This window comes from Podarcis pityusensis (genome assembly GCF_964106645.2).
Source record: "Podarcis pityusensis genome assembly, chromosome: 6".
In the NCBI taxonomy this organism is placed as follows: domain Eukaryota; kingdom Metazoa; phylum Chordata; class Lepidosauria; order Squamata; family Lacertidae; genus Podarcis; species Podarcis pityusensis.
Genome location: NC_138030.1, coordinates 45,135,997 through 45,163,505, shown reverse-complemented (window position 1 = coordinate 45,163,505; position 27,509 = coordinate 45,135,997). Strand labels below are relative to the sequence as shown.

Sequence of the window (27,509 nt, the reverse complement as noted above, 5' to 3'; positions counted from 1 at the left end):
CCTTCACACAGGAGGCCACTGACTTGGATGGCTTTAGAAGAGGACTGGACTAATTTGTGGAGGCTAATGCTATCGTATACAAGCCATGATGGCTATGCTCCGCCTCCACAGTTGGAGGCAGTAATCTTTCTGAATGCCAGTTACTGGAAACTACAGGAGGGGAGAGCACTCTTGTGCTTGGGTCCTGCTTGACGATTTCCCACAGGGGCATCAGGCTCTTCTTATGCTCTTCAGCTGGGCTGAAAAGCAATTGATTCCCCCAAAGCACCTCAATGGCAAACTTAATATGCCTTCCACAGCTCCTTCTTCTGTATAGATGCAATTGTTTTGTAGCTGCCCATATGGCTGCAACAGCTGCTCTTTAAAGGCAGAGATGAGGAGCCTGTGGCTCAACACATGGGGTTGGACTCCAGCTCCCAGCAGTCCCAGCCAGCATGACCAATGGGCAGAGATAGTGGGGAAATCATGTCAAATGGCATCTGCAGGGCCAAAGGTTCCCCCATCCCTCTTTTTAGGCTGCAAGAGGAGGGCAGCACCATGGTGGCTTCTGTACAGTTATCCTAGCCCCCAAAGCTAGAAGCCCTTTAATACTACAGGAGTTGCAGAAGCTGCACACAGGGATATTTTAGAAGCAAGCATGGATATTTTAGAAGGGGGGAAATGACTCACAACAGCAAGGTGAGGGAACAGCAAGGGAGGAAGAGGAGGAGGAGGAGCCCCACAGGTGAGAGGAGCAGGCTGTGGGTGCCCTCTTAAAATTGTTCTTTGCAAGGCTGCAGTGCAGAAACCCTCCTACACACCAGCCAGCTGCTTGTTGCCAATAATAGGCATGAAATTTCAGCGAGTCAAAATGGGAAAGGATGCTTCCCCGGAAGAAGTCAGATGCTGTTTGTCAGGCCTTTTATACTGTATATCACGCACCACCTCATTATATGTCTCCTGCCTACAACTGCGCTCTGTGAAAAGGCATGGGGATGTGTAAGAAGGAATTAACAACACAGAGGGGTGACATGACAGTCTCCTATTAGGCAGGGACGCCTTCTGTTCTGGAGATGCTAGCTGCAAACTGCTGTGCCAACATTCCGCCAAGCAAGTGCAAGGGGCCATGCAGAGAACTCTGGGGAGGTTTTATTTTCCTCGACTACATGGGCTTATGTTACTTTGCAATATCCGGATGCTGCCAAAGCTCACTGGAGCATGCTGAGCAAAGATCTCCTTTGGTGGACTGAGGCGCCGTCTAGTGCTGAAGCAACGCCTGCTTGGCTGGCTGGCTGGGCGGCTGGCTCACTCGAGCAAGCACATCACCTGAAGCGAGGAGAGCCCACATAGACACAGACATCCTCTGCAGCTGTTCCCCCAGCAGATGTTTTCATTTGGGGAGGGGGGAGAATCTTACGAAATGCTGGTGCACAATCTATATTTTCCAAAGCCATCCCAGTGAACTGATTCATTTCTGCCACTGGGGAACAGGAGGAAGGAAAATGGAATGAAAGAGAGCTGCAGCTTCCCAAAGGGCACAGGCAATCAAAAGCCAGATAGTAGGAATGAGAATTCGGAAAATAATACAACTGTGGTTGCCTTGCACTAGCACCTGATGAGCCTTGCATAGCTCATTCATCTGCTCAAGTTGGGGGTTATCTTCTTTACAAGCACAAAGATCGGCACTCATGAAATCAGGCCAAGTCACATGCTTTCACTGCGGACAATTTGTTTGTTTGTTTCAAAAGATTTATACACCGCTGGGTTGTAATAAAGCCTCAAAGCAGTTTACAATAACAGGCAAAATGACAAGAGGTTAAAAAGTTAGCAGATACACTTTTTGAAAATTGCATACTTCCTCCAAAAAGCCCTACAAATGATGACTGAATGAGAGGGTTTCTGCAGGATTTTCCCTCTGAGACTGACAAAGTGGGCTTCAGTCCATGAAAGCTTATGGCCACAATAAAGAAAAGGTGCCAAAATATCCTTTGTTGACATTTGCTACTGCAATGGACTAACATGGTTTCCTCTCTCAAAACTGTTAGCATGACCAAGAATCAAAACCCAGGATGGAGCTTTGCAAATAGTGGGACTATAGAGTGATCAGCACTCAGTTCTCAGAGACCAGGGTGATTAGCTGCAAAGAGAAGGTATAGATTCCCTTCTCAACTGGTGTCATTCCTACATGCGCTATAAGGAATGATTAGCATTTACTTGTGTGGGTAAATGTTAAAGAGGTGCTGTGCTTGGGGATGTCGTTGTGCTGCAGGTAAAGATGTCCTCAGTCTCTGGCATCAGGTGGCCCAGCCCCACAGTGTGACAAAAGTGCATTACTGTATGTCTTAGTGAGAAGAATCACACTGCACCCTCAGGGATTTTTCAATAGTCAAACCCTCCCTTTACCCACCAGTCATAAAGACGAGCATTGTTCTGTTTTTTAAAACCATCTCCACCTTCCTCCTGAGTAGTCTGCCACAGTCTCCTTTATATCAGCAGCAGGGTGTTTTTTTTATTCTAGCTGGTGGTAAATTCACACATCTCCTTTTGCTGATTTTCATTCATTGTAACATGTATGCCAATTGCCACATATATTGCAAAAGACAGAAGAATCAGAGATAATTTTGTTGCACCTTTCTATTCTCTGGAGCAAGAAGGCAAAGAACTTCCTTTCTCCAACACTTCCCTCTAGTGGCAAAATTGTATATTGAAAAAGAAACAAATCCTGATGTACCCTTGATTGGTCTAATTCAGGGTTTCCGAAATTTGGGTCTCCAGCAGTTTTTGGACTACATCTCCCACCATCCCTAGCTAGTAGGACCTGTGGTCAGGGATGATGGGAATTGTAGTCCAAAAACAGCTGGAGACCCAAGTTTGAGAAACCCTGCTCTAGTTCATCTTTGTCTACACTGACTGGCAGAGTTTCAGACAGGAGTCTTCCCAGCTCTATATGGAGAAGCTGGAGCATAAACCTCAGATCTTCTGCCTGCAAATCATTGATCTGCCACTGACCTCTGACCCTCCCCTGCTTTTGATATAGCCATGGCAGTATGAGAAGTGCTGTTTCTCAAAGCAATCTTACATGTCTGGGGTCTGCAGCAAAGTCACTTTACACATTACATGTATCATGTGGTGCTGGATCAGGTCAGTGACCCATTTAGACCAGGATTCTGTTCTTGCAGTGGCCAACCAGCTGCCCATGAGCTGATGGCCACTGCAAGAACATAAGCAGAACCTGAGCACAACAGCATTCTAGGAAATTAGCCAAACGTATTACTTAGGCCAGGGCCCTAACCACTAGCGTATTAATTATCTGAATTTGTTTTAAATTGCTAACCCATCTTTTGACCCAAGTCAGGCCCTCAAGGCAGCTTACAAGCAAATAATAATACAATATTAAAAGTCACGTGAAATCAAAATTATTTTTAAAAACCCAGCAAACACTAACAACAATTTAAAATGCAGCACCAGGATAATCAGAAGCAAAAGCATTCATTTCTTTATAAAGAAAACGTTTAACTCTCTTAAGCATGAGTCTATGAGGCCAGAAATCCAAAGCTATCCTAACAAATCCACGAAGCATTTAATCATGTACAGAGCCCCCGATGATGGGACAAGTGTTCAATTTGTAAAGGCAGCTTCCTCGTATAAGACGCTGGCTGTAAGCTCACAGACATTGTATATGGATGGTGCTTGCATCTTGCTTTAGAACTCTTTGTCATTCAGAGTGTCATCTGTTCAGCATTTATTACCCATGCAATCCATAACATGTCGGATATCACATTATTAAAGAACCAGCATCACTGCATGTACCAATCATTTCAGGAAGATGAATAATACATTTATAAATAACGTTGCCTCAAACTAAAGTGTAACAACTGCAGGGGGAGAGAGAGAAGCAAGTAATATTCATCCGTTTGGCACAGGGATGCTGCCAAAAAAATAAGAGCCCTGTCACATTCTCCCCCTATCTCCAGTGATGTCATCCTGTTGTGCATTTTCCTACCCATGCTAGCAGCAGCCAGTGATGTAGAGGACAATGTGATGGCATCATAACATGGGTAAGTGTTGCGGCTCATTATGCTGTTCAGAAGCAGTTCAGTGTTGCCTGTAGCTTGAGTTCCATCCTTGGCTATCATGCTCTTTGAATACAAGGAAAACACCAGTTTGCTTCTACGACTAGAAGCCCAGGCTATAAATCATTCTGCAAAACCACATGTGGAGATGAAACAATATTTAGAGCTTCTCACTAGGATCACTCAGGAAATGGTTTCCCTCTCCGATGTGGGAAATTGCATCCTCGTGGTAACATTTTTCATCCCACATCAGAAGGAAAAATAAAATTCGGGAGAAAAGTCTGATAAGGATATCCAGAATCCTTTGTTCTGCACCAAATACCACTCCTTAAATAGTTGTTTGTGTTCGCACAATGCGTGTTCTACCACACATATTGTTTTCTAGGATATCCCCCCCCCATACTGCCTGCACATGTGCAAGGTGAATTCAGAGGGGATGCATCACAGTGGACTCACTTCTCTGCTGAAAAGAAAATGAAGTACTTTTTGTGAATTAAAAGAAGTGAGGTTTTTCTTTTACTTGTTTTTCACTTCAACAAAGCCCTTGCTCTGATCAGGGAGGGGGTGTTAGAAATTAAATTAGGGTTGGGGGAGAACTGCTTCAGTTCAGATTTTAATGTGAACCTGCCTAATTTGCACTGTAGAGATGAAATGCAGTTATCTTTTGAAAATTGCACTGCCCCTAATCTTGTCATAGAGTTCTGCAAACAAATACGTTTGTGTATAAAAATATGTATATTATGGGAAAGTGTGGAAATAGCTTATAAAACAGGGGTCGGCAAACTAAGGCCCGGGGGCCAGATGTGGCCCCCCAGGCTTATAAATCCGGCCCGTGCCGCGAAGCCAAAACCTGCCACGAAGCTGTGACTCCCGGCGATGGTGACGGGAGGAAGAGGCCGAGCGGCAGTGGCTCTGCCAATCAAACACCGTGCCTGGTTTAGCTCAGCACGGCACGGGGACATCTCTGCCAATCAAACGCTGTGCCTGGTTTGATTGGCAGAGCTGCCACTGCTTGGCCTCCTCCTCCTGCCCCTGCCGCCACCACCCTGGTGCTCCTGTGGGCCAGAGAGCAGAACAGACAAGCTCGCTCTGCCTACCCACTTCACCAGCGCCAGCGGCGGTGGCCCCTGGGAAGGTAAGCGCAGCGCCGTCTTTCTCTAGACAGGGAGGAAGCCCATTTCACGCCACTGCCACCAGCCCTTCAGCGAATGAGGCAGATGGCAAACCGAGAAGGTGGCTGGGGTTGGGGGGGATTACCTGCCCCCCTCACAGTGTGCATAGGAATTCGGTTTTATATATATATATATATATATATATATATATATATATATATATACACACACACACACACACACACACACACACACATATATACATATATATATATAGTCCGGCCCTCCACAAGGACTGAGAGACAGTGGACCGGCCCCCTGCGGAAAAAGTTTGCAGACCCCTGATATAAAATGAATAATTTTCATGAAAAATGCTTGCATCAAAGGCAGATGTAGGGGAGCATGACCGGTTTGGTCACACCAGGAACAGAGCTTATGGGGAACCGCAACAGGAGCTGCAACTTTGAAGTCCAATGAAAGGCGAGAAACAGAGGGTGCCATATTTTGGTGCCACACTGGGCACCACTGAAATTTGAGATGCCAAGGTCCACCACCGCTTGCATAAATGTGTGCGTCAGGCTCTCTCCCATTTTGGCACTGCCCTTCCAGGCCAGGGACGGGGTGCCTTCTGTCCTCACAAAGCCTCTGAGCAAACTGAGATCTGATTTTAAAAAAGCATGCTAAAAAGAAGAGGCTACATAACTTGATGCTCTTTAAATATATTCCATGATTATGATGTCTATTTTGCATCCCTGTCGAGATTGCATCTGGGACAGGTGCCCCCATAATTCCACCCTGCTAGTTGCAGTTCTGATCCATTCTAACACTGGATTGGGGGCAATCGAGAAAGAGGAATAGGTTGTGGCTTCCTAGAAATCTTTCCAGTGAGGAAACCATGGCAGAGTTATGTGAAAAGTGTGAGATGAGGCAGCTGAAACCACTGCATTCCTTGTACTTCTCCCTCCTTCCCCCATGTACGTCAATACTTTCCTACCTTGGCTCCGAACATATTCACATTCTCCTGAACTAGCAGCTTAAATCACAAAGCAATATGACCTTTCATCTCTATATTGCCACTTATTTTCATATTTCTATCTCCTTACTTGACAGACAAATCAAACTGCTATGCACGCCAATGCTTTAATAGCATATTCTACCTTCTCCTCAGGAATAAGTTATACTGAAGATCTTCTAGCACAACCGTGGCCACTCAGAACACACATGCAAATCACCGTTTATATATTGGACTAATGTGTGTGGTCTCTTGTCTGTTGTCTCTCTCTAGTGGCTGGATTTGGTACCTATCTGGCAATAACAATGCCTATGGAAGTCTGTTAAGCACCTGAAGAAATCAGCCCTTCCATTCATGAAGTCATGTGTAGTTTGCTGGAACACTCAGACTGGAAACATACTGGACAGGCAGTGGTCTGTCACTACTTGAAGTCATGCTGGTTGCAACTAAGCCAGTGGAATTATTGTTCTCTCAGAAACTCAAAGTGTGCTTCTGTTCCTCATGCGTTCTTGCTTTAAAATGTTTGTTTTGTCAAGATCAAGTTGGATTATGGTGCTTCCAAAAGCAATGCTTTAACATATGAACATAAGAAGGGCCAGCTGGATCAAACCAAAGGCCTATCTGGTCTAGCATCCTGTTCTCACTGTGGCCAACCAAATGCCTATGGGAAGCCCACAAGGAAGACTTCAATTCTATCATACAAATGCCAGTGTTGGGGCCTATGAAACAGAGCAGACATGAAACTCCACAAAGGATAGACACCTAAGGTGTATGGAGCAGGTTGTGAGGAGCATTAATATGAAGGTAGAGGTTGCAGGAAAACATGATCTGGAACTGGGTAGGTGGTATAGTAGGAGATCCGAGCCAAGTAATCCGGAAGCAGGAAACAGAAATAGGCACTGGGGCTCAAGGTCAGAGACTGACTGTTGATCAAGCAAAGATCGAGGCTTGCGCTAGAAGTACCGTATTTACTCAGAGGTAATGTGCGCTTTTTTGGCCAAATTATGTCATGAAAATTAGGATGGGCCTTAGATTTGATGGTGCATTTACATTCACCAGCAAATACTTTTTTGGTTTCAAGGTTTTGAAAACTGAGGTGCGCATTAGATTTGATGGTGTATTACATTTGAGTAAATACAGTGCACAGCAGGCCAGGATGAACCAATGGGCTGCTGGGGTGAGCAGAGCCATGTTTCAGCGTGAGAGAGCAGGGCTAAATCAGTTGATTTTCTACTCTGCATCTACAAGGGAAACCAGGACACAAATGAGGAAGTCACCATTCAAATCCTAGTTGATCCTGACAAACAAGCTAGATTCAGAATCAAAGCCAGATGTTCACCTAGTCAAGCACACTTTTTCTTTACTTATATTTTATTTCAACTACAATGCACCATCTCTCTCTCTCAATGGCATAATCCCATCCACATGGCCAACCACTTGCAGCTGGGATCCTCGCTGATAAAGTAGATGGCCTCATAATGCTTTAGAAGACAGAAAGGCAAGACTACGAAGTCAATAGGCTTTTATTTGGACTCAGATTTCAACTCAGATTGGGGACGGACAGAGACTTGCAATGGAAAGCAGTTGCTGAAGACTCCCTCAAGGCCACTCCAAACTTGAAATCAGTCACCTGTGAATGAAACACATATGTATTTCTGTTGATTGAGTGGTATATAAATCATGTTAAATTAAATTAAATTAAATATGCAACCTTTGTATAAATCATAGCCATTTCGCCCTCTTTCATTTTTGTTCATGATGTATAGCTTCTGCTTCAGACTTGCAGGTTTGATATATTCGTTACAACTTTTTTTCTATGTAGATAATGCAAATAAATGAATGGAAAAAGAGACAGATTTATTTGTTTGTTTGTTTCATTTATAAATCACTCTTCCTCCTAAGGGAGCCTAGGGCAATGTACAACAGGGTATAAAATACAAAATAATACCATAAATAAAGCATAACAATAACCATTATAACTATAAAATAACTATACAACTCAGAACCCTCAAAATACGCGCATAGTACAAAAAAGCATCTGCAGCTGTTTAGGAAAAGGATCACTTGTGTAATGTCAAATGTGGCCATTGTTGTCATGCAAACAAGCATGGATAAAGAGCAGGCCTTCTGAACCAAATCAGTGATTCCTCCTGCCTATTGTCCTGTCCCTGACTCTGGCCATTGTCAGATGATGTGCTAATAGAACCTTCTAATGGGGAACCCGTGGTTCTCCAGATGTTGCTCAACTAACTCCTATCAAGCCCAGCCAGCATGGCCAGTGGTCCAGGGATAATGGGAGTTGTAGCCCAATAGTTCAGTCGGTAGAGCATGAGACTCTTAATCTCAGGGTTGTGGGTTCAAGCCCCATGTTGGGAAAAACATTCCTGCATTGCCGGGGGTTGGACTAGAACACCCTCATTGTCCCTTCCAACTCTACGATTCTATGAACATCTGGAGGGCCACAGGTTCCCTATCCATGCAAGAGAGGAGCCTATTCCATGCCATCCACTCCCACCCTCCAATAGTGAATGGCGTAGAATATAAATGTGAGACATGAGTATGCCATCTTCACTAAAGATGCTGCAGCCCATGCACTCACCGGACCATTCTTCTCTTGTCCCATCACAGAAGGAGCAGCTCAAAGTCAAAGTATTGCTAAAAGAGAGTTTCTCCAGGAAGTAGGAGCCTTAAAGTCAAGGCTCTAAGCTTTCCAACTTTGTCTCACTGTTCTCATTTTGGAGTAAAGTGAGTTAAAAAAAACCTAACTAACTAACTAACACCTTACTTACATCAGTTGTTTGCACTGAAGAAGAACGTTGTCAGTTGCCAAAATTGCCATGGAACAATTTATTCACAAGTGTGCCTTTCACCCAATATCAAAAAGATACAAGGTTCTCCCTCTTGGTGGGATTCTTTATGTTGCAGCTCCTCACAGCGAAGAGATGTGCGCTCAGTCTCTACCTATTATGTAAAAGAAGAAAGAGCAAATGAATCTTTCATGGAATCCCGCCTAGCACTTTACTGAAAAGAGCACAGTAATGTTGCGTTTATCCATCCATCTCTGAGCAAGCAAAAACTGATGGGGAGGAATGGGGGGGTTGATTAATATGAGATTTGAGGATCCTCTTGGCTCTCACCATTGGTTCTTTTTGAAAACTAATGAATCAAGGCTGGAAGATCAAAGGAGATGATGTTCAGTCTTACACTAATTAACCTTCCCAGCAACAGAGGAAGCTAGATGAGGGCGGGAGAGGACGTGTCACCATAATACTTTGCACGGTGGGAAAGCCTACACTCAGCAATTAGAACAATTTTCAACTCTGCTGCTGATTACTCTGTCATGTTCAAAGAAGGGCAGATCATGGTCTGCCCAGGGCTTCATGCATATTATATATAAAGGGGGCCAGCTCCCACCTACTTAGGCAGTGAGAGAAGATCTGATTGCTCCCTGCCTTACATAGCAAGGGAGTTTTTAAACAGACCGTATAGTTATGGAGGATGCATGATTGACAGGCGCTAACACCACCAAAATACCTGAGATGCAATCAAGGGCTTGCTGATTTTGTAACTGCACACATTTTAAGAAAATTGATTGATGTGTAATAATTTGTAATCCTTCAGAGTCCCTCCAGAAAAGAGTACCCATGGTTGCTGAACATAAAATATGGTGATGCAAGGCATGGTTGTTTACTTCTGTTCTGATTTCTAGGAGATAGTGCAACACCCACTTATTCAAGAAAACTTTTGAGCAATAACAACTGCTGGGCTGTCTTTAGTTTGCCATTAACAACTAGGTGAGGCAGTAGACGGAAATAGTTTTTTACTGATATTTTTGTATGATTTTTATTGTTACTTGTATTGAGGGGGGGATTCGTGTTAAGGTATGTCAGCCAGGGATGCTCAACAAATCTGCTGGGTCTGCATTTCAAAGTGAATTCACCTGATCTACACTCCCCCACACCTGGGAGGTTGTCTCTGGGCTGTTGCCAGCACATTTGGAAGAGGAAGCTCCAAGCTCCCTGTCCAATGCATAGCCTAGTCATCCTGGTCAGCTGCTGAGATTAAGGTGAGGTTTTATTATGGTACTTTGAATTAAGTTGGTTGTTTTATTTTTAAAAAATCATATGATTAGACATGAGAACCCCACCTTCAAACCTTATTTTGTGGCTTTGAGTAGATCACTCTCTCACCTTCCTTTTATAGGGTTGTTGTGAGTAGGTCAAGTGATAATATATTGCATCACACCTTGAATGCACAGCAAAGGAGGAAAAAGAAACCTACATAAGATCAAGCAAACGTCAGTATGGGTTTGAGACAAACTCAAAATGCTACTGGAAAGCATTTGCCTGTTCCAACAGCCAACCTAGACCATCATCCTAACAAAATTTCAACCCCTGCTGCCCCCCCCCCCCCATGCACACAAGCCTTGAAATGGGTCTGGGGGTCTGGCAGCCTTGCATCCATCTCATGTGGGGAGGGATGTCAGGAGCTGGACAGGGCAAGGCTTAGAAGAGGTTGTTTGTGTTTCTTTTTTGTAAGCCCAGTGCCCACTCCTCTGTTGGCATATTCAGAACAGATTTGGCATCCAACCACCTGGATCACAATGCAGGAGCAGATGGTCATGTAAAGGCCTAAGAAGGAATTTATTTTGGTTTTGGCCTGCTAACTCAATTGACAAATGGAAGCAAAGTCGTGTGTGTGTGTGTGTGTGTGTGTGTTGCCTAGTCTGTACTGTGCTCTGGAGAAGGACTGTAGCTCCATGGAAAGGTGCATGCTTTGCATCCAGAAGTTTCCAGGCTCAGTCCCCAGCATCTCCAATCAGAGCTGGGAGAGACACCTGTCTGAAGTCCTGAAGGGCACCTGCCAGTCAGCACAGATAACACTGATCTGGAGGGACCCATGATCTGACTCTGTATAAGGCAGCTCCCTAAATCTACTCTGGGGATTAGCTCTCAGTGCAAGGCACAGGGTCAACATAACATTCACTTGTTGGTCACAACACAAGACAGTGCTGAAAAACTGAACCTGAGATGAGGAAATATTTTGGATGCTTTGGGAAGGAGCCATTCATTGCTCCCATAACTGAAGTGATACATCTTTGGGTGAACGTTCATATCATCTACTCTGAACCCAATGGTAAATCTGATATTGTCATCAGATTTGCAGATATCCATGCAAATCTGATATTGTCATCACCATTAAATTACCAGCTTGGCAGAGACTGGATTCTGATTGTGCAAAGTGCTACTATGGTTGGCCTGATCAGTGTTTAACAACATCTGGAAATCCACAAGTTCCCCATTCCTGTTCTGCGGGCTTTAGATCCCTTGAGAATGTCAGTCTGTATGCGGAGGATATGTGAACAGAGAAACTTTGGTATGTTCACATTTGATCTGTCTGCAAGATAGTAATGCACAGTCATGTTGTGTGCTTGATACATTTTTCCACTTCCGTGTGCCCACTTTCTCTGGCTCAACATATTTCATCTCATCCATTGGCCTTTTAGTTCATTAAGCAACAGCCACAACTCTGCTGGCAGACCTTTCAAATTGGGGAAGAGTTCTATATCCAGATTAAGATGATCTAAATTGCTAATTTTGATGGATATGAGTTGTGCTGCGAATGCTTAGTTCAGCTCGAGTGAGAAACAATCCCTGTCCTAAAGCCTTACAAATGAGACACCCAAGACAGGTCAAAGAAGCATAATCATTTCCCATCTTAAAGATGGAAAACCAATGAAATTAAGTGGCTTGCCCAAGGTCACGCATGGATCCAAATTTAAAACAAATTGAATAAGTTTCTTTGTGTCATCTTCTTGCTGAGCTTGGAATCGTTTGTGTTCTCTGATCTTCTTGGCTCAGAGCTCAAGGAGCCATGCTGTTACAGTAATAACATGAGGCCAATAAGGCTTATTAAGCCCTGGAGGGATTCTTTGCAATGCCCAAGCCACAGAGCTGCCTAATAAGCAGAGAATGTTGGCCATGCTAATGTCATTAGTGGTGCCATTTGTTTTAGGCTAAATGTTGTACAAAGCAAAATCCGTTTTAATCCCAATTTAGAACAGGCTTGCGGCTGTCACTGGGGGCATTTTTCCCCAGCCTATTTTTAAAAATAATCTGTTAGGCATGCCGGTTGCCAAAATTCCACTAAGAGCTCTATTCCAGGGCCTTATGCTTTCAGAAAGGCTTCTGCACGGTGCACAGCACGTGCAAACAGAGAGAAGGGCTACAATTCTTGCTAGACAAAGGAAGCATGAACAGCAAATTGTCGTTTGAGGAATGAACCACACAGAGGGCCAAATTCAGCCTAATAGCAAATTGATAGTGGGCATCAGATGTCAGCTAGCACTGTTTCCATATCAGCATTAGATTAGAATGCAGGTGATGGACCCTGTTCTTTTCTGTAACTCTGTCAGGGGAAGGCACTGTAGCTCAATGGTACAAAAACTTTGCAAACAGAAGGTCCCAGTTCGAATCTTTAGCATCTCTGGTTATATGACTGAAATGGGAAAGAGCATTTGCCTAAGACCCTCAAGAGCTAATGGCAGTTAGAGCAGACCATACTGGGTTTAGTGGAGAAATAATCTGGCATAGAGTTGTTTCCTATGTTCCTCTGCCTTCCTAACCTGTCCTTTCTTGCTCTCACCATTGCTAGAAAGGTGATGCAGACCTTATTTTCAGACTTATACTCTGGCAGAAGATAGACAGAGAAACCCAGATTGAACATTTCCTCTGATTCAGCTTTAAAGAGCAAGTTTTCGCTTGGAAAGCTCAGGGCAAAAAAGAAAATGCAAAATGCTTGGGGCATAGAGTGTTGAAGTGCAGACCATCTGCCTGGAAAGAGCAGGGCAAAAAGTAAGTGTGGATAAGCTCTTAGTTGAGTTCTGAGGGTAATACGTTGAACAGAGGTGGCTAACTGGCATCCTTCAGATGTTGTTGGATTCTAATGCCTATAAGCTCCAGAAAGCATGGCCAACGGCCAAGGAAGGTGGGAGCTGCAGTTCGACAACATCTGGAGGGCCACAGGTTAGCCACCCCTGATTAATATAACTTGGTGGACAAGGACTGACCCATAGGGTTACCCTTCTACATAATGTTTGAGTATTTGCCCCATTTGTAAATGATGTGTTGTCTCCAACATTTATTGGTAGAAGCCTAGCAACCTTCCTTTAGCCAAGAGGAAACTATGAATGAAATCCATACTGAAGCATGCACACGTGTGAACACACACACACACACACATGGAGGTAAAGTTTTCACAGCAAATGAATAATTTAGATCTCAAAAGTAAGAGGCTACAGAACGAAACAGGCACTGCTGTTCTGGTATGAGTTCACAAAAATGAAATATCTGCAATAGAGATACCCTCCTTGCAGTATCATGTTCACTTTGGATATCACTAACTGGGGATGGTTCAGAGGAGATTGATGTCAGCTCCATACTTTATTTAGAATCCATCCAGATTTGTTTGCCCAAGTTTACAGGGAGGTTAGGCGGCATCAGTTATTTGTTGCACATTCATTCTGATTAATTTGCTAGGAGGTTATTCAGTGTTGTATGAAACATCTCCCATCACTTTCCTTATCGCAAAAAGACTGATGGGGGCAGATTTGTTGCACAAAAGCACAAATCAAATTAATTGTGCAGCCTGAATTTGCCAGTATGTAATTGAACCCCAGCAGAAAATAGCAACAGTCTGGAAGTGCCATAGCACAGCCTATGAGAAAAAGACAAAAGAGATGTAATAACCAGGAGTGTTCACCCTTCAGAAGGCTAGGGAGAGATCAGAGATTTAAAATCTGCAAGCATGAACTAAGAAAATGTCAGCAGTCCATGCTTCACCTTTTTTGATGATAGCAGAGAAATATGGCTGTTAATCAGAAGAATATCAGGTTAAATAATAGAATGAGGGAAGGCCATTTTTCTCCCCACAAGGGCTGCTGAACAGCAAGTTGAGACACCAATTATTGTTTTCATCAACAGCTTTAGAGAAGAAGCAAGTGCTCAGAGAAACATCAACCAAACAACATGATTATCAATATCTGTACTTTTCTGCATTTCACTTTCTTCTGACCTCACTGTATCCAACCTCCCCACCTTCCAAATCACATTCCTATATACCCATGCAACTCAGGATAAAATTTATGCATCTGATAAGGTGGACTGTAGTCCAAGAAAGTTCACAGGCATAATACATTTATTAGCCTTTCAGGTGCCACAAGACTCTTGGTTGTTTTTACCAGCCAAAAGAAAAGCCTTTGACTTATTCCATTTTGCTTTGTTGCAGAAGAATGGTGTACACACAGTCTTCTCAAGAGGCTCTGTGATTATGTTTTTCCAAGGACATATTTCTAAGGCTGCGGATTGAGGTCTTGAAGTGAGCTTGATGCAATTCCTGCCTTTTCGTTCCATATAATTTTGGATGAATCAAAGAGTTTCCCATCTGTAAAATGGAGCTTAAAGCATAGTTTATCTTTTGCATTATAAACACATTTGGAAGCCCTGCCTGCGTTAGACCACAGGATAAGCTGGGGCCTTGGAGTCCTTTACATCATATAAAATGCTCTTATATGAGAGAGTGAGCAAATTATTGAGCCAGGAAATTCCTTTTCCTCCATGCATCTCACTGCAGCCCCATCTGTTATTCTACATGTAGCTGGAGGGTAAGTTGAAAAAGAAAAAATGTGCCCTGGTTCCTTCTACTGACATACAGCACTCCAGAAATGTGATCATGTTTGCAAATGCCAGATATAATGATTTCCAGAGGGGAGGAAGAAATAGACACATTCTTAGAGCTCACATTTTGAAATGTGTTGAGGGTTTTTTAAACTTCCAAAATCATTTGGTAATACTAAGCCATCTCTATTTTTCACTCCTTTATGAAAGTGTTTGGTGGTGAAATTAACTGTGACAGATAGTAAGCACATGCTCTCTCTGCTCCTGACATGACGATTAGAGAAAAATCTTTCACATATTAGCAAGAGCAAATGCTACCAAGGAGAGGTCTAATCACTCATATTCCAGTCCCTACATTTTTCAAATGTTATTACAATGAACCTCACTTCTTTATAGCTTTGCAGCATTTAGAGGCTGGAGAAGTGAAGGCAGACCTACTAAGGGCAGCTTTTTCTGGTCCAGAAACAGCCATGGCTGGGGAATTAGTGTCCTGTCCATGTCATTGGGCTGGACAATTGAAACTGATCCCACAGGTTGAAAATCAACATTACTCCAGGGACCTCCAACAGACCCGGACTAGTTGTAGCATCAGGTTCAGCACATATCTGAGCAATTTTTGACCTCAAAGCGTTTCACAAATCTTTTGCAGCAGGTTATTGAATAGCATAGACATCTTGCTTTTTTGAAGACTTCAGTTTTGGACATCTTGTCTTAGCCACAGCAGCTATCCTCTTGCTTCTCTCTGAAACCCTTCAGGATCCTGATTTGCCCTGTCTCCATCCCTTATCTCCCACTATGCATTACATGAATCTTCCTAAAAACAGTGAAACACTTGAATGAGTCCCATTATGATAGATATTTTAAAAGGTCAACTCCCACTGTGTTTGATAAACTACTGCAGTCATTATCTGAACAGCATAATAAGATCGTTTCAATGAAGCAAGCAACATTTACATGTACCTTCTGTATTTTAATAGTATGTTTTCATTAAATCTTGTATTAGCAAGCATTGGTCCATAGTAGATTCTCAGTCACCAGAGTTTTTATGCTGCAGTTCCACATTCACTGTTTATACATGTGGCTGCGGAGGTACATATAGTTGAAAGTTGTGTTCCACTATCTCACAACTTCCTGCCTCACTAATGACATACACAACCAGTACTGCATCCAATATTGAAGGGGCCCAGTGTTGCGTGTATGAGCAGCGTCACATACCTGTGACATCACACGTGCACATCATCAAGAGGAGGCTGAGCATGCAGTCCAGCACTTGTGCAGCTTCAGTGTCCAGTGGCTCCTCGTCTCTTGTGCTCAGGAGGAGCCAGCCACTGATGCTGCACAATGCATGGCTCCATGCTCACCCCCTCAACATTGTGGGGGCTCAGCCCCCTGCCAACAAATATTCAGGGAACCAAAGACACCCCCACCCCTAGGAGTTGGCACCTATGCACATAGCATGGGCCCTTTGCAATCTTGGAGTACAATGGACAGCACAAACGTTTCCAAAGCACTGGATGGTTCTCATACTGTTGCCTGAAGATCTGCCACTTTCACTGGTTTATTTAAAAATGGCCTTCACCACTAAACTCATCTAATGGGCTAGCAGGGCACATGTGTGAAGCCTACCTGCTGAGCTACCTTGACCTCATTTCCTCGATTGTCGGAAGCCGTGTTGTCAGAAAGAAGATGCAGCAGATAAAACTAATCTTTCACTATCTCCGGCAGCTTTTCCCTGGTGTCTGCCCATTTGCAAAATTGTTCAGATCCGCACAGGAAAGCTACTGCATGTTGCCAGCAACTGAAATCCAATTAGCTTTAATTGCTACGTCCTCACTGATCCGTTCAGTAGGACCATGAGAATAAGGCATGGACCCATGTGAGTACTTTGCCTATTGATGAAGCAATGGTGTCACACAGACCTGGCTCCTAAAGAAGCACAGTCATGTTTCTTGTATCTATTATGTAATAATGAAGTCAATACACCTATCTTCACATAAGATGAAAACTTCAAGGGCACATGTGCGCACACAAAACAACACCATATCAGCTCACCTTGCCTGGAGAAAACAAAAAATGGTCACAACGCAACAAGAATCCTGGTTTATTTAAGAACATAGGAAGCTGCCTCAGGCTATTTGTCCATTTAGCCGTAGTATGTCTGTAAGGGGTTATCCAAGGCAGAGGTCTTTTTCACATCTCCTCCTCTTCCTGGGCCTTCACCTGGAGCTGCCAGGGATTGAATTTGGGGCCTTCTGCATGCAAAGCACATTTGTTAAGTCTCTGAACACCTCAGAGGCAGTATGTCTCTGAATACCAGTTGCTGGAAATCGCAGGTAGGGAGAGTGCTGTTATCACTCAGTTTCTGCTTACAGGCTTCCCACAGACATCTGGTTCACCACTGTGAGATGCCCTTTGGCCTGATCCAGCAGCTTCTTCTTATGTTTGTTTGTAAGTTTTTACATTTATACCCCATCTTGTGAGAAATAATCTCACAGCCAAAATAAAACTTCAAGCTTTGCTAGACAAGCAAAGAGTTAAGACACGTGGAGTTCTCCCCTGTAAATTCCTAGAGAGAATACTCTGTGAGGTCATATCCCCTGCTTTCCCTGGCAGGAAAAGTAAGGAAGATAATCCTTACTACTTTGTCCATCCTCAGAGTTTGGTCATTTTTCTCTCTCCGTGTAACTGAGGTAAGTTATGGATTGAAACTGGGACCTGATACATGCAAGAAATGTGCTAGACCACTGAGCTATGGACCCCCACCTTGTCACTGAATAGTTGCAGGACAGAGCAGCAGCACTCCACCAAAGATGCAGAGCCTTTAATGAGCATTCATTGGGTATGGCTGTCCAACCAGCTGTTGGTCCACCAAACAGTGGTACTGTCCACCCCATGTTTTACCATCTTGACAACAAGGATATTTCATGTGCAAGAGAGGACTATGCACAGAACATGAACTGCAAAGTCATCATATTGCAGCGCAAAACATAAAAAAGTGAAAAACACCAATCAGAATGTGAATTACTGTCAAGGCCACTGAGAAATGTTATACATAAACACCTGGAATTAAAGGTTTAAAAAATGGCAGGGTGTTGCTGCAGAGGGTTAATGCTGCTGCCTTTCAAATCTTTTTTAAAATATTGGGATGAGCCTTTAAGTGCTGAAGTTGCAAGTGGGAAGAGAGACTGTGAAGAATAGCAGTTTAAGAGAGAGACTATAAAAATGAGGTCACAGACATGGGGAGGGAGGTGTGCTATCATTAACAGAATCACAAATAAACGTGCTAGCTGCAGGAAGTCTTGTATTTTCCCAGATACAATTGCAGTTGGATCGCTGGGAAGAATCGATGCTCTCGCCACAGAAATGGATCTTTGAGGGAAGGCATATGGTCTGTGTGAAACTTGCCACTATTGTACCAATAGCCGATTGCATCAAATGGCTCTGAGGCAAGCAAAACTTAGCTGCTAAGGCTGCAGCCGTAAGCATATTTGGCAGGGAGTAAGCCCCAATTGGACTCCATCAGAGCTGCTTCTCAATAAACATGCTTAGGAGTGTACGCTTCGATGGGGCAGAGACTCCCTCTCCCAAGATAGCAACAATAAGCACCACACAGATTCTGCTCTAACATGGACCATGGCTCCCCTGACACATCCTTGCAGAGAAAAGAGGGGGTTGCCCAGCAGGTGTTTGTTCCTCAAGTCAGCAGCAATATGGCCTTCCAGCAATAATGGCTTGTGTTTCTTTTGGAACTTTTCCATAATTCATACAGTGGCCTCCTCTCAGCCATCAAATATTTATGCCCTGATGATGCTTAGTAAGAAACATATTCTTCCTTGGAGCATGGCTGAACATTCAAGGCTAGCATGGATTTTCCTTTGTTCAAGTCATTATGTTCAGTATCGATTTAGCTTGTCAGGTGGATGGGGTGTGCTTCAGGAATGAAAACAGCACAATGCTTTTCCCTACACCCAAAGAGCAGCTGCCTGATTCTGCTTTTGCAGTCTAGTTCCCCTCGACCACGCCGAGGAGATAATAATCCTCTCTTTGCAGCAATAAAACATGGACTGGGCGGAAATGGCCTGCCAACGTTCTCTGCATTGTTTGTGGGTGGCAAGATTCAGGGGACATTTTGCTGAACATTCTCCTGGGGAGAGCTGAAATTCTCCAACATTCAAGAAATTAAATTTTCAAAAATTATCCAGATAATTCTTTTCTGAGACCCTTTGGCTGACCACTAAAGAAAACCACTCTTCTACAGTTTAAGAGCCTTTGAAAGACAAAAATGGCTCTATCTCCCTCTAGTGACCAAATGGGTTAGCATTTGATGGCTCGATTCAGAGGTCCGCTTCTCACATGGTTGGTTTGGCAAAGTAATGCTCTGAGAAGCTCCATCAATTGTGAAGGGCCACTTTGCTCTTGGGTTTGCTCAAACAGCAGCCTCCAGCCACCCTGTCCAGTGTTATGGAAGAGAAGGCAGTAGACATAGCCTTCTTCCAGTACACCCAACCTTCAGCTTACTCCAGGTCACTTGTGGGTCATAGTGCCTGCTTTTTTTCTCTGCTGGAGGTTGAGTCTTTGTCAGAGGGGTCGGAACAAATCCTTCCCCCCTTCAGCTCAAGCCCTGCATCAAAGCATTCATTTATTTGAACAGATAACATTGTCCCATCCACCAGCCTGGGTTTCATACATCCTCTAGATCTACCACATTGTGCTCAAGGAGAGAAAATCCATCCCACACCATGGGGTTTGCGGCTGACCTTCTACTGTGCCACTGCTAACCCACTGACGAAACATCCTAGAGTGGCTGCTCTCTGTGAGAATGGGAGGGGGGGTGAAAGGAAGCAGATACAATAATAATTAATGCATGACCCATAAAACCCCAGTTTGCAGACGTATGCTCTTGCTGGGCAGTTAGAAGGCAGTGTTTTAAAATCCCATCCATTATTCATAGGGCAGTGCCATTTTAATAGTTAAACTTGTTTCCAATTAATTTTTAATTAAATCCACTTTTCAAAAAAAAACCTAAGACACAACATTTTGCCTAAAGCAAGATCCTCTGACCTACTGTGGAATCAGAGTCTGTTGTCAGGACCAATTCACACATTGCCAAATTCTTACGCAGAAGATGCTTCCATGGAATAGAGATGTGATTTTTAGCATATTTGTTTTCCATACTTTCTCAAGGGACTCCAGAGTTACCCTCACAGCTCCCATGCAAGGTAGGCTACACTGAGAGAAAGTGACTTTTCCAAGGCCGCCCAAATCTTCTGGATACAAGTCCATCACCGATGAGGATGCCACCATCTATATACATAATGCTTTACGAAGAATATGTTTGACAAATCCATGTCGCAGAGGACTTACGAACATTAAAAAGGCATGTGGAAAACAAAGAGGAAAGGGGTGAAATGGAGACAGGAATAAACAGGGAAAGAATATACAATTATTTTAAATACAGGTATTTTGGCTTAGTTGTGATATAGTATTGGGACCAGGAAGTTGTTCCAAAAATATCCTGGAAAAGATCAGCTCTGAGGAGAGGGTAGTGGTCACATAGATGTGTTTTGGAGGGCAGTTCCAGGCATAAGGGGCAGGGAGGCAGAAAGGGTGGAAGCCAATGAATTATATTGAATGCAGCACCAAGCAAAATGTTCTGTCAACACAAAGAGTTCTCCTTGCACAGCAGAAAGTTCTCCCTCTCTTCTCCCCCTGAGTGTCCCCTAAATCCATTCTGGGGTTCCCCCAACCCTCTGGTGCAGATTTGGGGATGATGCTAGGCACACATGGGTGGAGGAGAAGGGGGAAATCCCTTGGGGGGGAGACACTCTGCATGTACTCAGAGGCACCCACTGCCATTACTTTACGCTGACATTCCCTGACATTCAAAGCAGATTCAGGGGCTTAATGCTGATGAGCCTTGGCTCAAAAGTATGCCCTGAAAATGGGATTGGCATCTTCTGTGACGCTGAGTAGGAAATGAAATTCTTACCCTTCAAAACTGCATTCCTAAGTGCCTACTCCTCACAGGCTTAGTGATCAGAACAAAAACATTATAGTGTCTGGAAGGTAAGTCCACTTAGCAGCTGCAAAGCAACTCCACGCACTAGAAGGGACCGGCTTAGCAGCAAATTCTTCTCTTACAAAACTCGTAGGACGGCTAAAGCTCCCATTTGTTTTAGCGCACAGACGGCAGGACCAACCAGGTTATGGCAGAGAATAGAAATGTGCACACACAAAATCCCTGACTTTGCTATCAGAAGGCTACGCCGTATCTATAATGCTTAAAAATAAACCCTGCTTTGAACAGAGCTGAGCTGAGCTAAAATGACAGCATGAGTTTAATTACTCCCATCTTGTTCAGAGCGATAGGAACTATAATAAAACATGGCCCAGATTTCACGGTTTTTCACACCATAAGCCAATTAAAAAGTGCCTCTGACATGAGCCCTGCTGCAATTAACCAAGAGCAGACTTGCACTCAAAGGACATGTGTAAACAGAGGGCAGCCACAAAACCATCTAGCTCACTCCCCTATCAAGCAGCTTCAGTGACAGCATCCTAAAGGGGAGGCTGCCTGTGCTGGGGGTTATTCCAACAAGAGGAGCAGGAAGTGCATCAAGTCCTCAACACCTCTAATGCAAAAAAGATCCAAGACTCAGCAGATGTGAAATCAAAGAGGGACAGATCCGTCTAGCATGCTGTGAGTAGGACAAGGGGGTGTGAAATTAGACAGTGCCACAGGCGATACAAGAAAAGAGCTTGATGGATCAGTTTTCCTCCTGAGCAACGAAAAATGATCTGGAGAAACTGATGCACAGGGAAATCCAAAATTAAGAGCCAAGCCTTGGCAGGTGCCTGAAGCTATTTCACATAGCTCCTGTTCCTGTTCTGCCTTGAGGCCGAGATTTGCAGAAGTGAAAAGAAGCTGAATGCAGACCCAGGGCACAGCTTGTAAAACTCAAGGGAAGCAGAGAGGCCGGGGGATGGGGAGAGAATGTAGTGCAGCAGAGGACTGTGTTCTGGTACTCTAACCATCACAGCAATAAGAGGAGCTAAATAGCACCCTGCATTTGAATAAGGGTGTCTTTCGTCAATACATCTTGCCCTGAGACGCCCTTCAAATGCAAGCAGCAGACTTACAAGAGACCCTTTTCCATAACATGATCCCGCATGGCTGATGGCTCCAGACGCCCAATGCAACCATGCAGTATATAGCTGGCACAAAAATCCTCAATACATCCTGTCATGTGGTTGCATGAGCCACATGTACCCAAGAGGCGTAACGCAGGAAGACCAGGAGGGCCATGGCCCTGGATGCATAATTTTGAGGGGGCACAAACTAGGCACCCCCACGCAGACACTGGCTTCTGTGGGGATCATCGTCCCACCCAGGTGCATTTTGGTGGACCCTGTCTCTGGCTCCCCATCCTTCCCTGTCTGCCCTGGGGGGTCTCTGGACCCCGAAGCCCAGCTTGGCCTCCCCGCCGTGTCCCCAGCCCCCTTGCTGAATGGCTCACTCTCTCCTCGCTTGGCATGCTCCCTAGACAGTGAGTGGGCAGGGATGGAGGGAGGTGGGCAAGGGGCAACCCCAGCATGGCACTCCAGCCCAACGCTCCTCTCCACGGGCATCAGGGGGGTTCACAGGGTCAAACCATTCTATGAATAAGGTGATGGAAAAGGAGGGCAGGATTTTACTTTCAGGAACAGGTCTGGAACATAACCGTGCAAACAGACGCATTTGCAAGATGGGCACTGGACATGGAAACAGAAGCTGATAAAAGAACCGTCAGAGATGGTATGTGCTGTTTTTAGGGGCTAGTTAGCGACACCTTGGCTTGGAAAGAGCATGAGACAGCAATTGGATCTGGGAAAAGAAGGCTCGGCATACCATGCCAGAAGGCCTAGCAGTGGAAGCCAATGCCAGAGAAAAGGGTGCCAGGTGCCAGGCAGACTGACAACAGCTAGGAGAGACAGAGACACCAGAACCCCCCGGGACTGCTAGCAGAACAAGCCTGTGCCGTGCAGAGGCGCCAAGGTGTCGCTGATTCTTGTCCTTTAGCTTAGTAGTGTCAACATGCTTTCTAGTCTGATTGATGACTCAGGAAGTCACAGAGCAGCCCTGCTCTACTGCACTCTGATCTCACCCACGAGTCAGTGCATCAGCAGGAACAGCTGCGACCAGATTTACTGAGGGAATTATTACTGCAAGGGTCGCCTGCTTCAGATGCCTTTGTCTGTATATGTCCTGCAGTAAATTACTCCCTATAATTTTTTTAAATCATTGCAGGAGTCTGGCATCATAGGGAGCAATGTAATGTGGGACAAGTGAGAACGTGCTTCCCAAAATAAACCCCACAGGAAATCAAACTAAGAAAGGTGGTAGTCCCACCTTCCTTTCTGCCACCAATATTTCCAGTCCTGACATATAGTTTATACACTATGCACACTGTGGAAGTGCACTAGGTGGAGGATTTTGATGTCATCCCATTCTTGACAATTTCACTTTTCATTCTAGCCACAAGATTCAAGTTTCCTGATGTGCCAGTTTTCTAGCAAGGCATATGCAAGGCCCGCTACCTGCTGATTTCCTCCATAGATGTCTTACCTAACCTTGAATTATTTTTTAACAGGAGACATTTTCCTCTGCCCAGTGTTTTTCTGCTACTAACTTTTAAAGTCAGACTTTTAGGCCCAAATTAGATGCAGTGTGGGATAGTTATGATTCTCTTGCATTAAAAAGATAGGTGCAAGGAGGAGATACTGGTTAGATTAGGAATATGACACTAGAATAGGTAGGGTTAGCTCCATATTAGTTTTCTGATTAAAATTCTCTTGCCCATATCTTCTATTTGCACCACGCAGAGTAAAACTTACAGATCTTGCATGGATACCTCGGTACCAGTAAACTACAGACGGCAGTGAGGGCTAATTGGAATAAAGGATTAATCTCATTCTTCAGTGCTATGGTCCTGATTCAATTCAAGGGTCCCTGTGGCTTCTATTAAACGAGAAACAACAACCCATGTCTTGTTAGGTTCTTATTAATATGTATAGTGAGTGCACAGTGGAATCGGCCTAATCGCCAGGATTTTCTGCAGAGCAGGTACCAACACTGGACATTCAGTCCCAGGAATGTGGTCCTTCTCATGTCTCTTCTTCCATCTTGCCCTCTGTAGGCTTCCCATCTATCTAAAATTAGGTTGTAAGCTCTTCAGAGGAGGGATTTGTCTTTTGTGGTTGAATGCAAATGGCACTTCTAAACTAAATCTATAATTTTCCATACAAGGGGTTTGAGACTAGGATCAAGCCCATCTCTATAAATCTGCACAGGGCATCTTTCTAAGGAAAGGCACTCCTGGCTCTCCTACCAGATCATATCTGCTTTAGCCCTTAGAACAAAAACCAGCATCTATTGTCTCACAACTCCATGCACTTTCTTCTGTGGCTCCTTATCTCTGGAACTCATTTGCCTCCAGACATTCATATGGTCTAGTTTAATTATATGAATCTTCTCCAACCTGGTGCCCTGCAGATGTTGTTACCTCCACATCGGCCTCAGTCCGCAAGTCCAATGGGAGTTACTAGTTCAATAACACCTGGAAGGAGACAGGCTCACCACGCTGAAGAACTGCATGAAAAGTTGGCTCTAGCCTTGGAAAATAGAAATCTGTTCATTTTTTAAGGTGCCACCAGAGTCCTTGTTGATTTTGCCTTTTCATAAGTCTGTTTCAAACCATAAATCTGAAACTCTTGACTGTGGCAACCAGTTGCTATTGAAATGAGGCTTCAAATATAATAACATGAGTCAAATTTCAAACCCAACCTCCAGGACCAACGTCTCTCTCATCTTCACGTTTTGTCTTTCCAATTGGGGCTATGTTGTCTGACAAAGCCAGCCAGCATCTCTCAATAGGGAGCACTTTTCTCTTTTCTTTTTTCTCTGGAGGTCACTTGGAAAGAGCAACAGCTCCTTCTAGAGGCCCTTTGCTAATAACACAATTTGACCCGTAAAGCACAGTACAAAAGGCTTCCCAGAGAGAGGGAAGGAAAGAGTTTGCATGTGCTATTAACAATGGTAAATAGATCACAATTCAAGTTACAAAATCCCACAAGAGCCTTTGTATTCTGTGGAGCTCATTCAGCTTCCAAGCTTCTTCAGATTCTGTCACAGCATTCCTGAAAGCTCGTACATTCAGAAAAACCAAAGGAGAGTTTCTTCAGTGCCAGGAAAGTTAAGTGACTGAAAATAGATGTTTTTAGCTTTGCTGAACCTCCTGCAGCAAAGTAATGGTAATTTTAAAAAAGATCCAGAATCAAATCAAAAGTAGAATACATTTGAATGATTTAGTTAAATCAAAGCAGACAAATAATGGGAACATAAATGAAATTTAAGAAAGCCATATATATATATTTATTTATTTTTATTTGAAAAAATTCTAATTTGTATGCAGACAGGGAAAGATATCAACTTAAAAGGCTAATTGAGAGAGGAAGGCCAGGGCCATCTTTAGCAGATGTGATGCCGGGGTGCAAATATCCGCCCAGCGCCCCCAAATTACCACGGATAGTTTTGGGGTGGCCGTAGCTGCTTTTATTTAAAATGCATCTCTGGGTTATTTGTGGCGTATAGGAATTTGTTCATTTTTTCCCTTTAAAATATAGTCCGCCCCCCCTCACAAGGTTTGAGGGACAGTGGACCGGCCCCCTGCTGAAAAAGTTTGCTGACCCCTGTCCTATGCATTGCCGTGTAGACATCATCGCCCACAGGACTGGACTATCTGAGCCAAAATACTATATTGTACTAAGTGAAAGATCCATGATCTTCTTTTCCACAGTTTTTCAAAAGTATAATCAAGCATAAGGTCATTATTCAGTTTGGGGTCATGGTGCTAGTAAAATGGAGATTCACCCCCATACCACACCACTTTCATCCCATAACTGCAATTTGCCCCATGGGGAGGAAGCATGGGCCAGTCTTCCCCAACCTGGTGCCCTCCCTGCTCCCAGTGTTTTGTACTACAACTCACATCAGCCGCAGTCAGAGATTCTAGTAGCTGTAGTTCAACAATATTTGGAGACCACCAAATTGGGGGAGGCTGAGATAGACAGAGGTCCTGTTATGGTACATTTTAAACAGCACAATCCTATATACCCCTGCTCCAAAATCAGTTGCACTGAGTTCAATAGAGCTTATTCTCATGAAAGTGAGTATAAGATTACAGCCCAAAACAGATCTCCCACTGTCGCGTCTAGTTGCTACTCCATACATCTTGACTAATGGGATTATAAGAGGTTTTTCTGCATAAAGAACATCTCTCAATATAGGCTCTTTGCTGCCACGGTAGCAATTTTCCTCCATTCTTTTTCCAGGCATGTTCTCTTCCAGTTTGTAAACACACTACTCATTTAAAAACCACTTTCTATCTTATCTATGCATCTTAGTCAAGGCCATCCTGAAGTTCTACCTTATAGCAATGCATCTAAAAATTTGTCATGGTTTTCTTTCAGCAGGCATTCCTAAAATGCAGCCAATCCATCTTAATCACTTTGATTTAGTCTTTGCAACAATATCTGTTCTTCATACAGCCAATAAAATTCCTCAATCTTTCTGGTCCATAAATTCTCCTCACCATTTCCCATTAATTTGTTTTTCTTCCCTTTTTGTCATTGTCACGCACTTTAGAGAAAGGCACAGTGTTCAAATTATAATAATTGAAGTTTAACATTCTTGGAAATGTTTTTGCTTTTGAAGACTTAGTTGCAAACTTTGTATTAGTACCAAGGACTGTGTTCAAAGATCAAGAAGTTACTTCTTGCTAACCCTACTAACTCAAGCCCCCTCCTGCTGCCGCCGCAAAAAAAAAAAAAAGTGGACCCCATTTTTTAAGATCTGGGTAAATACTTTCTTTATCACACACCTGAAACACACAAAAACAAATGCATTTGTTCAAACACAAGGAGATGAAAAATAACATGAAAAACTAGCTGCTTTGTCAGGCACAAACAGTGATACCCTACAGGTCAAAGAAAGCTTTGAGCCAAAATCTAGGTTGACAATTGAAAATATATTGAAGATCTCCACTTACAGTTCTGGGGTGTAGCTGGTGCTGGTTTCCCTGGGCACCCTACTTCTGTGGCAACTCTGAAGTTGAGGATGCTGCTCTTGACATGATGGAGTTGGTCGAGTGCATGTAGCTTGTTTCTTGATTGTCACCAGAGGCATAAAACTCCCTCCCTCCTTCTCTGTCTCTCTGCCTCTCTTTCTCGCACACTCTGACTTATCTCCTTTTCTCTCTATTCCCTCCAAATGCCCCCTTTCCACCCAGGCATTTCCACCCACCCCCTTTCTATTCCTTCTCTGACCCTCCCTGCCACCCATCACCAGAGGACTGAAAGTATCTCATGCTTTCTTCCATTAACCACTACCCTTCCATCTCTCGCTCTCCACCACTGACACCTTACCTGAGTGACTCTTCATCCTACAATGCTTAATTGTCTACAGTACCATTGCGAAGGAGGATGGGGGGACCAGAAAAACTGGCCATGCCCCCATGATCTCATTGGCTATGTCCCCATGACTGCCTAGCACCCTACCAGGTCTAGTGGGCATGAGCCACACTGAGTGATCACAAAAAGACTCAGTAAAAAAATCCAAATG

The 27,509-nt window shown here is 43.9% G+C and overlaps 1 long non-coding RNA gene across 2 annotated transcripts in view; it reads right to left on the bottom strand.

The window, feature by feature from the left end:
• Nucleotides 1-7,681: 7,681 nt before the first annotated feature.
• LOC308479473 overlaps nucleotides 7,682-27,509 on the bottom strand; it is a 39,607-nt gene continuing 19,779 nt past the window's right edge. For both annotated transcript variants that reach the window (XR_013987692.1, XR_013987693.1), the window contains exons 2-3: nucleotides 8,966-9,137; nucleotides 7,682-7,806 (exon numbers count right to left, since the gene is read on the bottom strand). This is a non-coding gene — a long non-coding RNA (uncharacterized lncRNA). The remainder of the gene's footprint in view (nucleotides 7,807-8,965; nucleotides 9,138-27,509) is intronic.